We start from the raw sequence: 15,375 nt of genomic DNA, 5'->3' as shown, positions 1-15,375 counted from the left end.
TTGGTGTAATGTCAGAAAGTATATTGATATAGTCCAACTTATTAACAAATAAGAGAAGGAAAACATGGTACTCTCCATAGATGCTGACAAAATCTTTGACCAAATTTAACACCCATTTATTAATTTAAAAAACACTCAAGAAAATAGGAATTAAGAAAGACTTTCATAGCTTAATAACATCTCTGTCTATATAGAGACAGAAATAGACATAGAGATAGAGATGGAAATATGTAGACGCACTTACATGCTAAAGCCAGAATCTTATTTAGTGGGAAAACACTGTGTCAGGAACAAGGCAAGTCCTTTTACTATCTCTGCTATTCAGCACTATACTAGACTAATAACCAACATGATTAAGCAAGAGAAAGCATTTAGTGACATAAAAATGGGTAAAGAAGAAGTGGAATTACCTCTATTTGCACATGGTAAGATATTATACCTAGAAACCTTCAAAGAATCAATGATAAATCCAACTTAAATTATAAAAGAATTTATATGTCAGAATATAAAATCAATGGCCTTTATTTATACAGTCAGAGAACATGTGGTAAAGAGAAGCTCATTTACCATTGCAAAAAAAGAGATTAAATACTTAGGTTTACATTTAACAAGAAATGTGCAAAACCTATATGATGAAAACTTCAAATTGTTCCTGAAAGACACAAAAGTTGGTTTGAAAAAATGGATCGATAGCCCCCTTCTTGGATATGATGATTCAATGTAGTAAAGATGTCAATTCTCCCTAAGTTAATTTATAAATTAAATACAATCTCAATAAAAATACCAAAAAATAATTTTAAGGGGTTAGACAAGTTGATACTAAAGTTTGTATAAAAAAATGCAAGAATAGCAAGGAAAACAATAGAAAAGAAAAAATACAAGGAAGAAATAGCCCCATCAGACATTAAAACATGCTATAAAGACTCTACAATTAAAATATTATGGTACTGGCACAGAAATAGGCAAATGAATCAGTGGAATAGAATAGAAAGTCTAGAAAGAAATCCAAATATATATAGATTTTAGTATATAATCGAGGTAGTATCTCAAATCATTGTGGGTAAAGATAGACTTTGTAGAAGTGGTTTTTAAAAATGGGAAGTCATATGGACAAAATATAAAATTAGACCCATATCTCACACAATAGACAAGAATAAACTCTAATTGGATTAGGGATCTAACTACAAAAAGTAAAATCACAAACGCTAGAAAAAAAGCATGAATGAATCCTCTTTAATCTTGGTGTGTGGGAGAGCTTTCCCTGACTCAAAATCCAAAGACAATTAAAAAATTGATGAATTTAATGCATACTTTTTTTTAATTCTAGGAGGAAAAAGATATCATAAATAATGTCAAAAGACAACTGACAAACTGGGAGAAAATATTTCACAATATGTACCACAAAGGGTTAATATCCTCAATTTAAAAAAATTTCTTAAAATGGGAGAAACAAAAGACCAAAACTTGATAGAAAAATAAGAATGTAATATACTTACTTTTCCTCTGAATTCTTTTACTATTTCTTCTTATCTCTTATCATAATTTTCGGCAGCCTAATTATCATTGTCTAAAAGTCATTTTCTTTGTCTTTTATCCTGCATGGGATTTGAGGAGATTCACAGATCCATGGGGTACTTTTTTCATTCAAATATGGAAAAATTTCAGTCAATGTTTTCCAGATACCTCTTTTTTGAGACTTCATTTACATTAATTTTATATTTCTTTATACTTTTCCACAGGTTATTAGGACTATTTTCAAGTCTTTTTTTTTACATGTTTGTCCTTCACTTTGGATAATTTCTATTTGCCTGATTTCAACTTCATTGAATCCTCTTTTCTGCAGTGTTTCATTTGCTATTAATCTCATCCGAGGAATTTTTGTTTTTGATATTGTATTTTTAATGCTAGAAGGTTTTGGGGGACATTCTTTGTGGAGATTCTCTCTTTCTCTCAAAAATCACCATCTCCTCATCCATCTTTTTCTGCATATTTTAAAAATATTTAGAATGGTTATTTTAGCATTCCTATCTGCTGATTCCAATATGTGGATCATCTGTGACTTGTTGACTATTTTCTTTCTCTCTCTCCTCCTCTTTCTCATGCTTTGTAATTTTTTATTGTGTTCTGAATATTATGAAAGATTCACTACAAAAATTCTGGATTATGTCATGTTTCTCTGAAAAACTGTTGAGGTTTTTTTCTAGCAGACAGTTTCTGCTTTGTTTGAGCAGGTCTGTTTTAGCTTTATCTACATCTATTAGTACCATGATGTGGTCCTTAGACCTTAGTCATGGCCTTTTTGAGGTTTCACTGAAAGCCCGAATTGTATATCAAGCACCTCTAACCTGGAAGCGTTTTTAATTCCAAATTCTATCTTCCCAGCTGTGGACAGCTATTGAAATCTGTGCTTATCCCTTTCAACTTTCCAGCTGTTGTTCATTCTGGAGCTATTTTGAATCTCACCTTATGCATGTGCAGTATAGGAAGTCAGCCAAGAATATGCCTGAAGTTTTTATGCAGATTGGGGGACTTCCCCAACTGTGGCTCCCTCCTCTCTGGGATTTAATCCCTCAATTTCTGGGTAGTCTAGTCATGCCTAACTCTGATCTCTGACTTCACATCCCAATAAGAAGATTGGTTTCTTCTTGAGCTCTGTCCTTGTTGTGTTGTGCAAATGCGTCCTTGGAAGAAAAGCCAGATGAATGTGGATCTCACCCACCGTGGTTCTTTCCTTCAAGGGTTGTATCTTAAACAGTTTATGTCTGGTTTTTGTCTTTCTCGGTGATTTCTAACAAATTTTTTGTTTGTTTTGTTTTGTTGTCTAGAGTTTATAATTGTTAGGAGCAAGAGGGTTAGCCTAATACAAGCTACTCTGCTATTACTGGAAGCCAGAAATCCTCCTATGTCAATAATGATCATTTAAAGGAGTCCTAAAAATTAATAAGACAAAGAACAAACACAACAGAAAAATTTTTTTAAGATAAAATGGTCAATTGGATACTTCAAGAAGAGAAAATGTACGTGAAATAAATCTATCAAATGATATTCAACCTTCTCAGTAATTTGGGAAATGTAAATTAAGACCATAATGCAATATTGATTCATATGCATTTGATTGGCAAAAATTGAGTGCCTAGACAATATGAAATAGTAGAAAGAATGTCATTCAATAGGCTGTCATACATTTCTGGTAAAACTATAAATTAGGAAAAAATATTAGTCATCATCTTGTAAGTTTAAATATGCACATATCCTGTGACCTGGCATTTCCACTTATGTTCAAGAGAAAATCTTACACATGTTGCACTAGCTTTTTCTATGGTCAACTTAGCATTATCCCCACCCTCTTTTATACTTTCTCCTAACATAGCAGAAAAGCATAGGAACTGTATTTTCCAGATGTCTTGCCAACAGAATTGTGGATTAGTTGATACCAGTGCGAAGCACTTTTGTAAAATTTGGAAAGCAAATAAGAAGGAGCCGTTAGTCTCCAGCAGCAGCTGTGAACAAAGCAGGGAGCACTGGTAGGGAACAGAAATGGGGCTTTGCCGGGGGCCCTAGATAATTCTGAATACAGCCCATTTTGCTAGTGCAAGCAGCTGAGATCATTGACAGTAGCTTCCCTATGCTTCCTGCACCTTGAGCTCTCCTCCAAGCTGGCAGCTGTCTTCCTGGCCTTCTCTTCCCAAGCCCTTCCAACAATTGTGTGAGCCTCCAATATTCTGTATTAAATCACTTTCTACTCAATATCCTCTGAGTAAAGTATCTTTTAAAATTTTAAAAATAAAAATAACCTTCTGTTCATTAACTATTAACCTGAGAATAGATAATTTGTAGTGTATACATATAATGAAATATATTTTGTTCTTCTCCCATTCCCCCATCCCCAAAATGAAAACTCCCAAGGATAGGGACTTTTGTCTGTTTTATTCTCTATCAAATCCACAGTGTGTATTATTAATATCATGTCCACCACATAGTAGATGCACTATTAATGTTTGCCAAATGAACCAAAGATTAGCTAGTTTATTGTTATTACATTTTATAGTGCATCTACTAGATAATTAGATCAATTTGCAATACATAAAACATGTGTATTGAAGGCATTTTATTTTAAAATTTCTTTGCTTTAAAGTGCTCTTTCTTCTTTTTGTGAAGATTTTAAAAGTTTAGGTGTAAAGTTCTGGTCTGAAAAGGGTAGAAGGAGTGAGGAAAGGCATGGGAATGTGGTTGCCATAGTATTTTTTAAATTGTCTCCGTATAATGAAATATTACACAGCAGTAAAATGAATGTCCTACAGGTAGAACAAAATGGATAAATCTCAGAATTTTAATAATGAGTGAAAAAAAGAAAGTACCAGAAGACTACATACATACTCTTTCTATAAAGTATAAAAATAAGCAAAACTAAACTGTTTATTTTGAGGCATAAGTCTCTATGTGTAATCAAACTTTAAAAAAGCAAACAAAAATAAACACAAAATTTAGGACAGTTGAATTAGAGAAATACAGAGATAAAATAAGGGAGGAATGTATAGACACATATATAAGTTGTATATATTTCAGTTATTGACATTGGTAGTATATTCAAGGATGAAAATAAAAAAATAAAATAAAAAATGAAACTTGGTAGAGCAATGATGTCATTGCATCATGAACCTCAGATTATAATTAGCCCTAATTCATGTGTCCAAATCCTTAAAATAAAATCTCAGTGAATGGTTTTAATAGCTGAAGAGTGAATCAGTCACTTGGAAGATTGGACTGAAGAATTATTTTAAATACAGCACAAAAGGATAAAAGTTGAAAAACCAAATGGAAAATTTAAAACATTTGGACTAAACACCAGAAGTGTGATATCCTCTAATGATATTTCTAGAAGCAAATAATAGAAGGAATGAAAGAGAGGAAATACTAGAAAACATAACGGTTGAAAATTTCCTAGAACTGGAAGAAAAAAACATGAGTTTTTAGAATGATAATGCTTACTGAGTACAAAGAAGGAAAATAAATATAAAACCACATTCATAATACCATGAGCATGAACTTAACAACACAGAGAAAAATCTTTATATCTTCCAAAGAAACAAGAAAGATCAGCTTCAAAAATAAGAATCAGAATGACATCAGACGCCTGATCAGTACCACAGAAGACATGAAAGAAATGGTAAAATATTTCTAATTTCTTAGAGAAAATAATTTGAACCTTGAATTCAATACACAATAAGACTTCAGAAATAAAATTAAACTATTCAAGAGTAAAAGTAAAATAGGGGTATGTTAAAGCAGTCAGAGGTTTTATTACTTATAGATTCTCTCAGAAGTAAACTTGTAAAAGAAATGTCTTAACAAGAAGAAAAATAAGCCCAAAAGGAAGAATTTTTAGACAAATAATTCAATAGCAACTAATATGTAAGCAGTAAAAACCTATTGGTGATATCTGAATAAACAAAAATATTTGAACAATTAGTTGAAATTAAAATAGCATGGGTAGTTAGGATTTTTTTTAGTGGGGGGTGGCAGCAATTTGTGAATGGAACTCTAGAATCAAAAATATTCTAGTATTTATATTTTCTACAATGGGATTAGAAAGTAACTGAATAACACCAGACTTTCTTAGAAAACTCTAAGTTTAATAATGTGTGTTAAAAATATGAAGATAACAATGGAAGGATAGAAATTGAATGTATAGCTTTTAAACCAGAGGAGGAAAAAAATGGAGTAAAACTAAAGTATTACATTTTAAAGTCACTGAAATTAGGACAATACAGTACACAAGGGGAATTTATAAATTTTAAATCATTTATTAAAATAAATAAAATTATGTATTAAAAGATATTAAATAAATTATTTTACTACAGAATATGCTAGAAAAAGAATAACAAAATAAACTCAAAGAAAAGCGAGAAGTAAAGAAACCTCAAAATAACAAGTATACAGAAAAACAGAATCGATTAAACAAAACAGGGATAAAATACTTTTGCAAATATATTTTAAAAATTGTGAAATAACAATAACAAATAAGTTTAAAACAAAATACAAGTAACAAATGTAGCTACAAGTAAAAATATTTTAATGTTATAATGAGTATTTGAAAATTACCAATAAACTTGAAAACCTGGATGAAATGGACAATTTTCAGGAAAAGATAAATTACCAAGGAGAAGTAGAAAGCCTGAATAGACTAATTAGGACAGACTAAACTGAAACAAAATTGCCAGTGTTCTACTGTTTCAATGTTACTGGGATCATAGTGAACAAGTTTTTTATCTACTTGCACTTAACCTGGCTCTGTACTAATTGCTAAGATAAGACTTTGTTGACACTGAAATGAACTACTATGAATAGGAGTTTAAGCAGCTCTCATAGTCCATGCCTACAGGCAATTAACACCTGGTGGTTTTTACAAATATGGAAGCCTTTACTAAATTTGTTCTATTTTTAAAAAAATTAAAAACTATAACAATGGATGTAATAAAGGAATCACTTTCCCATCCAATGGAATTTTTAGTTAATCACATTAAATGTATCATTTCCTTTGCCTTGGAGTGTTTGTTATTTCAGAGAAACCATGCTTTCCAGTTTTCCAGATATAACAAACATCCAAGTTGTATTTGAATAGGAAATTGTGAGAGAGTAACTTTATAGAAAGAAAAAGAAAAGCTCTTTTCTTTCAGTATTCCAGATATCTAAATGAAAGAGAGAGTGAGAGAGAGAGAGAGAAACAGAGAGAGGCAGAGATGCAGAAAGAAGTAAAACTAACTTTTTTTTCTTCTTCTTCCTCTTTTTTTTTTTTTTTTTTTTTTTTTGAGACAAGGTCTCACTCTGTCACCCAGGCTGGAATGCAGTGGTGTCATCATAGCTCACTGCAGCCTCCAACTCCTCGGCTCAAGCAGTCCTCCTACCTCAACCTCCTGAGTAGCTGAGATTATAGGTGCATGCCACCACTCCTGGTTAATTTTTCTTATTTTTTGTAGAAATAGGGTCTTGCTATGCTGTCCAGGCTAGTCTCCACCTCCTGGACTCAAGTGATCCCCCCCATCTCAGCTTCCCAAAGTGCTGGGATTCCAGGCGTGAGCCACCTTGCCCAGCTAAAACTTTTAAACTTCAATTAATAATAAGCTATTAAGCCTGACAATCACTGTGGTAGGCAAAATAATGCCAACCCCCTCCAAAAATCCCCACCCCTAATCCCTGGAACCTGTGAACATGTTACCTTACCACAGCAAAATGGCTTTTGCAGAGATAATTAAGGTTAAGAACCTTAAAATAGAGAGCTTACCCTGAATTGTCTGGGTGGGCCCAATCTAATCACACAAGCCTTTAAAAGCAGAGAATTTGCTCTGGCTAGAGAGAGTCCAAGTGTGAGGAGGATTTGGACATTCCACCTGTTGCCAGTTCTGAGTTATAGGGCACCATATGCAAGGGTAGTGGAGAGATCTCTGGGAGCTGAAGTCTGCCTCTGGCTGATAACCAGCAAGGAGACAGGGACCACCGTCTCACAACCACAAGAACCCGAATTCTGCCAACAACCTGAATGAACTTGGGTGTGGATTCTCCCCTAGAACCTCTAGGAAAGAATGCAGTACTGCCATCCCCTTGATTGTAGTCTCGTGAAACCTTAAGCAGACAAACTAGCTGATCCACACTGCACGGAGACTTTGGAACAACAGAAACCATGGAATAAAACACAGTTTTAAGCCACTAAATTTGTGGTAATTTTTACAGCAGCAATAGAAACCTAATACAACCACCAACCAAAATAACAAATATAAGGACAGGCTATCCTAACTCTATACATTGAAGAGAGTACCTTCAACTCTTCCTGAGGCTATCCCCATGATTCGGAGCAGGAACTCCCCAATATTGAACTCACCAACATGAAGACATTTTCCATAATGTCAGCCTTGTCTTTACTTCTGTGTGTCAGCACATTATGATGAAAAGAAACCACTGCTTCATTCTAGTGGCGTTTCACCATATGGTAGTGGATCTGTGTTTGCTATTATGTGCCAGATGGCACCGGGACACCAACCGCTTACAGTGTCATCTAAAACACAGCGACAAACAAAAATTGAGGAATCCCTGCTGTAAAAATTGGAGACAAGAAGTTCCATGACTATATTAAGATCCATGAGTTTTAATGTGAACTGACCATGAACTTGTTTTAGGACTTTTGTCCAATTGTGAGTCTGCCCCCTAAATAATACCACCACAACACAGTGCTGACATCTTTGTTATCTGTGACACCTTTACCAATCAGTAAGAGCAATTTAAAATACCGAGGTTCTCGGCCATCTGTCATTATAAATGCCTAATTATATTATGTAATTTCCATGGAAAGTTTTGATGGTATAAGATCTTCCTAACTCACAGCTACAAGTTGACAAAAGGGCATATATTTTACTATGTGACATTTTATATTGGTTTGTATCTGATACCAGGTGTAGGATTTGGACAATAGAAAAACTTCCTAAGAAATTCAAGCTATTCAATTCTTGTCAACATGAATTATTTGCCATAAATATGACTTTTTTGAAAGATAATATATTGTTACAGATATCTATCATTACATGTTCTGTTGACATCATATGTAAACCAACCAGGAACATCTTTTAGCTAGATGGTAAGTGTTTTGTCCCAGAATTTAAGGTCAGGATACAGGAATGATATAGACAAAGGAGGCCCCAAGGTGGCTTGTTAGAGATGCCAAAAATCCATATGTTACTCAGTGATCAAGAACAAGAGTCAGTCCTTCTGACTTGACCTATAAGTCTTGATAGCCTCTATTGATAGAGAGCTGAGGGTATATGAGAATATTCTACTCTGAGAATTTTTCATAATCTTATTGCTGTTAGGTAGAAAAATGAATTTCTGCCTCAGTACTTGAGGGTTCCAAGACTGTCATTTGGGTTCAGAACACAGAGGTCTAGTTTAAAATTCATATATAACCTCTCGAAAAGTTAACTGCAGAACTATTCTTCCTGATGTAGGGTATTAAGATCATCCAACACTAAGTTTCTTTTTCAGCAACATCTGTTGAAGACTAAGAACCCAATGGGAAGGCAACGTATGTATCAAGGTCATTTTTAGTTAAAAAGTAGAGTCACTTGGAATTTCTGTACTCACACATACAGCACAGAGACAACCTAATAACAAAATATAATAATTGGTTACAATTTGGTGTTACTTTTGGGGGAAAGAGTTGAAAACGTACTAAGAAAAGCCATTGGGTCAAAGTTTGTATTATTATTTCTTTTGAGTCCCGTCCCATGGGTTATTAAGCCAAGAACAATTTGCTTAATTGGGAAGAAAGTGATGACTTGTTAAAGAACTCTTCTTCCCTTCCTCAGTAGACTTTGAGAGGTACTTCATATGGGTACCAGAACCTAATAAACTCTAATCATTCTTCAAAAAAATAAACAAAAAAAAAATTTTTTCAGTTTACTGTGTGCCAGATGATGTAAGAACAAGACTACAGGAAAAAGAGTTTCTACTTAAAGTAGTAGGATCTCACAGCTTATAAAGAGACTCTGCATATACATTTATAATGACTAGTATATCCACAACAAATATGTCTCTATTCCGTGAACAAGTTCACATGAATAATTTCTTATGGACCAGTCCACTTTTCTATATTTCAGAATTTTTTTAAAAAATTACATCACCAATCATTTCCACGAAATTCCAAAGCATGCCACAATTCCAGGTTTTATAATTATTTTTTATATCACCCATTTTAAGTAGGCTTAGACCAGAAAGGGAAAACACATATGTTAACCAGAACGCTGACTCTCGATGAGACTGTAGGATACATACTTTCCATGGAAGTATTCTATAGAATTTCGCTGTCCAATACTGGAGCTACTACAAGTTGAGCATTCCTAATCCAAAAATCTGAAATCTGAAATGCTCCAAAATCCAAAACTTTTTGAGTGCCAACATGAAAATACAAGTGGAAAATTTCACATCTGACCTCATGCATATAAACTTTGTTTCATGCACAAAATTATTAAAAATATTGTATAAAATTACTTTCAGACTATGTGTATAAAGTGTATATGAAGCATAAATGAATTTCATGTGTAGACTGGGGTCTCATCCCCAATGTATCTCATTATGAATATACAAATATTCCAAAATCTAAAATAATTTTGAATCACTTCTGGACGCAAGCATTTTGCATAAGGAATACTCAACCTATAATGATATGTGGCTATTTAAATTTAAATTCCTTAAAAGCAAATAAAATTAAAAATTCTATTCCTCAGTTGCAGCTGCACTAACCACAATTCAAGTGCTCAATAGCTGGCGGCTGCCATACTGGACAGCACAGAATATTTTCTTCATCACAGAAAGTTCTGCTGAACAGCACATTTATGGTTGTCACTTATAATTATTCTTATCCACAAAGGATAATATTTTCTTGACCCAATGTCTTAGCCTTTTTGTGCAATTGCAGATTGCAAAGGATATCAGAAAATAGTGATGCTAGGAAAGTTTTAGGTGACAGAAAGATCACTCCTGAGGTCTTTTCCTAGATTTGGAAGTCCAACTTCCATTGAAATCTTTAGCCTTTTGTTCCCTGACAGGCGTATGGTGGTTGATTGAAATCTAGAGCTCCAGATGATCAGATTTTATCTACTATGACAGTGCTGATTGGTTTGTAATAGCTGCTTGATCCACACTCTTGAGCTCAGAGAGAAAAGTGGTTTGATGTATTAATGATGACTTGCAGGTCAAGAGTTGATATCATGTTTGCCAGGCATTTTCTATCTCTACAAGTATGAGCTAGCAACTAATGTATTAATAGCTAGCAAATAATGAGCACACACATAGTCATTAGGTACACATGCAGAAGTAAGACAATTTTGAAGCAGTTGGTATATTTCATATCCCCTGGACTGCTGGAAAACCATTCTTCAGTTTGGGCCCTGTAACTTTAGAGGGAAAGAGAGAACTCTGGTGATAAAAAGAAAACATTTAAATTAATCTCTTACCTCATTGCCCAACTCCTAAATAACCCAGTCCACCGTCTCTCCATCTTTCATAAGAGATATGAATCCTGTCTGGAGTAAGAAAAACCACTTTGACATGGGTCTGGGAGAGAAACTATAAAATAACTTCCAAGAGAGTCGTTTATGGAGAACATACAACGTCACCCTTCTTTCAGTGGCTTAAAAATACGTTTTCCTGAAAACCCGAAGGCACATGAAAAGACTTCTTCAGGACACGTGATGCTGCAGTAGTCTCTAGAGAGATTATTAAATAAAATTTCTCATTCATAGAATGTTATCTGTCCATTGCATAAGTTCCTGATGTACTCTGTCCCTAGAAAAATTATGTTTTATTTTACGAACAAAATAATGCAGTATGAGATCTGCTTTACCTTTGATTTTCTATTTGGAAGGTTGAATTTTAGCAAGCAAATTTCCAAGCTTATCCATCTAAATCTCCTTGTGGAAAGTTCTGGTTCAGCCACTGTGAAGGTACATAGAGGTTGAGTTCCCTTTGAAAAGGTACATAGAGGTTGAGTTCCCTTTGACTGGGAGCTTTGCTTCGTCTTCACTGTTCTGTTGAATTCTGGCCATTTTACTATTGGCTGGCCATACATCCACAGAAAGGAAGAAAATGTAAATCTCCTTTCTCCTTTTTGTTAGCAATGGTCCTGGCATATGGTGGTTAAAACAGAAGTTTCTTTTATAAACTGTGATTTTTCAATAATCTATATAAAGTTCTTTTCTATTTTCTGGGATAACCAAGAGTTTGCAGTATGAAAACAGAAGTTATTTCTAAAGTAGATATTTTAAAGAAGAAATTCTCCAAACATCTTAATACACAATGGAAGATTTCCTTCGTCTGTATGATCAGGAGGACATATATACATATTCATATAGAAGAAACACTTAGAAATTCAGCAGAAAAAAATTTAAGGAAAGAACTCACTTTGGTTTTTATTGAAACGCTTACATTATTAAGTTTTTGTTATTGTTGTTCTAATTTGTGATTTGGCACCACAATTCACATTGACATCATCCTGGAAATCTTGTTTCAATTAATTAAAGCCAATTCACCCATTCAATGACAAGAATATCTTTGATGACCTAAATCAAACTATCAGGTGTTAATCCACAGCAATGTGGCCACTAAATAAAAGGTCTCCCCGTATTTCTGAAACACACACACCTGTTTTGAAGTAAGAAACAGTGATATAGAGTAATGCATAGTCCTTCTATCAGTCAGACATTTCAGATGAAAATCTGATGATTTAAAGGTATACTTTTAAAAATTCAAAATTTAGGAAAATAGCAGATTTAAGCAGAAGGAAGTAAAAGTCAATGGAAATCAAGCAGGGAGGAGAGTGGGGGAAGGGGATGGATGAAAACCTACCTAATGGGTACAATGAACACTATTAGGGTGACGGGCACACTTTTAACCCTGACTCAAGCATTACAAAAGCGATCCAAGTAACCAAAACATTTGTACACCTATAATACTTTGAAATTTTAAAAAAAGAGCAAAAAAAAAAGAAGAAAATATAGGAATTTTTTATAATCTTGGAGTGGAAAAATAACCAAAATATCCACCAAAGGGCAGTAATTTAGGAAATGAGTTATACATCTAGACTATGCAATTTTATGAAGCTTCTAAAAAGAATACAATATAAGGTATAGTATAGTGTGAAAAAATATCAAATATAATAATAAATATAGTATGGTCCCATTTGAAAAATACGTGTGTGTATATATACATATATCTAAAATATATATGGTATGTAAATTTTATGTACAAAGTGGAAAATGCCTACGTGAAGAGTATTTTTAACATGACAATTGAATGTTTTAATTAATAGCCTTTCCCAAAAAATATATATTAAAAGAAAAAAAGAAAGAGTAAATGAATTAACCCGGGGATGCAAAGTAGAATGTCAATTTTTTTAATGACATTTATTGAGCGCTTATAATGTGGCAGCTATTATACTCTCTTTACATGTATTAATCCATTTGATCCGTATAAATCTGTAAGGTATAATTAATAATTATATTTTATATATGTGATAACTAAAATTCATAGTGGTTGACTAATTTGTCCACAGTTACACAGCTAATAAATGCTGAAGTGGATGCCATATCTGTCTGACATCAAATTCTCTCTTTTATTCTTACCTGTGGTGAACAGGTAAGAATTATTTTATATTAACATATCAAAGCACCATCTTAAGAGAGTTGGTGTCTGCTTACTCAATTACAGGGTTTTATATATACAAATGGTTACTAATACCTCCAAAGTGCTTGAAAATAATCATCTAATTCAGTAAATCAACGCATACTGAATGCTTACTTTGTATCAGGCACTATATGTATTATTAGATCGTAAGAACAAAAAGATGAATAAGAGGTTGTTCAGGTCCTCAAGTAGCTCAGTCCAGCAGAAGATAAAAGCAAATAAACAAATATTTACAATACAGCATGCTGGCTAGGGTAAAAAGTGCTTGGGCAGAGAGAAGGTGGCTTATTATTTGGGGGAATACATGTCATTTAAAAGCCTATTTACAAGATTGATTTACTTAGCAAGCTTTTTCTACATGTCATTTTTAATAGACTCTTAATACAAATTGTAATAAGTTCCCAAACACTGGATTTTTCATTTTTAAAGTATTAGTGTCATTAATACTAACATCTGAGGGTATTTCACAAACAGCCTAACACACAGTCTAGCTATTCTAGAAGGAAATAAGACCAAGTCATATAAAATAGGTACTTTTTTGAGAAAGAAAATTAGGGGAGAATGGGATGGAAATTCTTCTTTTAGTCATATGTTCATGAAATTCTTGAATGATTACATAATAATTCACTGCCTTGGCAGTTTGGTTTTACAAGAAAGATAAAGCAATATGATTGATTAACCCATATCTGAAGTCCCTTCTTCACCTAAGATTTAACGTGAACATCTATCAGACTGTACAATAGGAATTAAATTAAGGCACATCAAAAAGCTCCTTTATTGTGCAAGTTTTGTCCATTAAATTCTAGAAAGCTGAGAAGTGTATCCACTTTATTAAAATATGTGATAATAGTTTGAATGCTTACATATAGATTACAGCATGTTAAAATGATATTTGGCTAACAATAAGATTGTTTAAGGTTACAAATTAGTTCTTCTCATAGACAATATATATATTTTTCAAAATTAAAAACAAAATCTTATTGCCAATAAAGTGATAGCACTCAAAAGTTGGTATCTTCTTAAAATTTTTTTAATTAAAACTCTGTTATCTTCTTATGTCAAATAAAGTGGTGGTAGCTTTCAAAAATTGGCTTCACCTGAAGGAAATTCTTATTAAATTTTTGTTAGCTGCGTAAGGGACTCTTTATACAGTGTGGCATAAACATACTACCAAGAGACAAAAGACAGGATAATAAGTGATTCCTCGTTTGTACTCCAGCTGGCCTCTCTTTGACAGGCACACTACATGACTACCTCTCCCCTGCATCTCTGTCCCTGTCTATTCTGTCCCTAAGTCAATGTCCCCATGAGCTGGAGTCCAGCAACCTGAGAGGAGAAAGGGGTAAACGGCCATGGAAATGTACGTATTACTTCAGAAAGCCCCTTGGAGATCAGACAAACCTCTTGATCAATGCATCAGTATTGATTTCTTTCAACTTCATAAAATAGAGGATTTCACAACCATTTTTTTAGTGTAATTTGGATTTCAGTTAGAAATTATCAGAGAATAATCACTGGAGTTATGAGAAATTAGAAATTGACTTTTCATGGACAAATTTTATCCATAAAGTGGGAAAGCCAAACTTGATGATCTATAAGGATCAGCTCTTAACTTTGTGAGGTCTTGATGCTCAGGAATTAGGTAAAACATTTGTCTGCCCTTATATGATACATTGAGAGTGTCTCTTTCTTTGTTTTTGTTTTTTTTTTTTTTTTGTTCTGATTCTGTCTTTTTTTTTTTTCAGCATATTACAGGGGTACAAATGTTAAGGTTACATATATTGCCTTTGCCCAACCCGAGTCAGAGCTTCAAGCATGTCCATCCCCCAGACGGTGTTCACTGCACCCATTAGGTGTGAATATACCCATCCTCCCTCCCCCTCCCACTTGCTCGACACCGAGGAATGTCACTACTATATGTGCACACCTCCAAACAAGTTCTCAAGGTCCATTGAGAGTATTTCTTCTCTTTGTGCTGGAAGTATATGATTCTAAGCACTTTAACTTAAGAATCAGATAAATAGGTTATTAACACAGTAAAAGATTTAAAAGATCATGGGGCAGATTCCTATGACTTTATGAGCCCCTAATAAAATATTAACAAAATGAATGAAACAAGATAATAGTTAAAGACATACTAAATAATCT

The sequence above is a fragment of the Eulemur rufifrons genome, chromosome 18 (assembly GCF_041146395.1).
Source record: "Eulemur rufifrons isolate Redbay chromosome 18, OSU_ERuf_1, whole genome shotgun sequence".
Classification (NCBI taxonomy): domain Eukaryota; kingdom Metazoa; phylum Chordata; class Mammalia; order Primates; family Lemuridae; genus Eulemur; species Eulemur rufifrons.
This window is presented reverse-complemented; position numbering follows the sequence as displayed.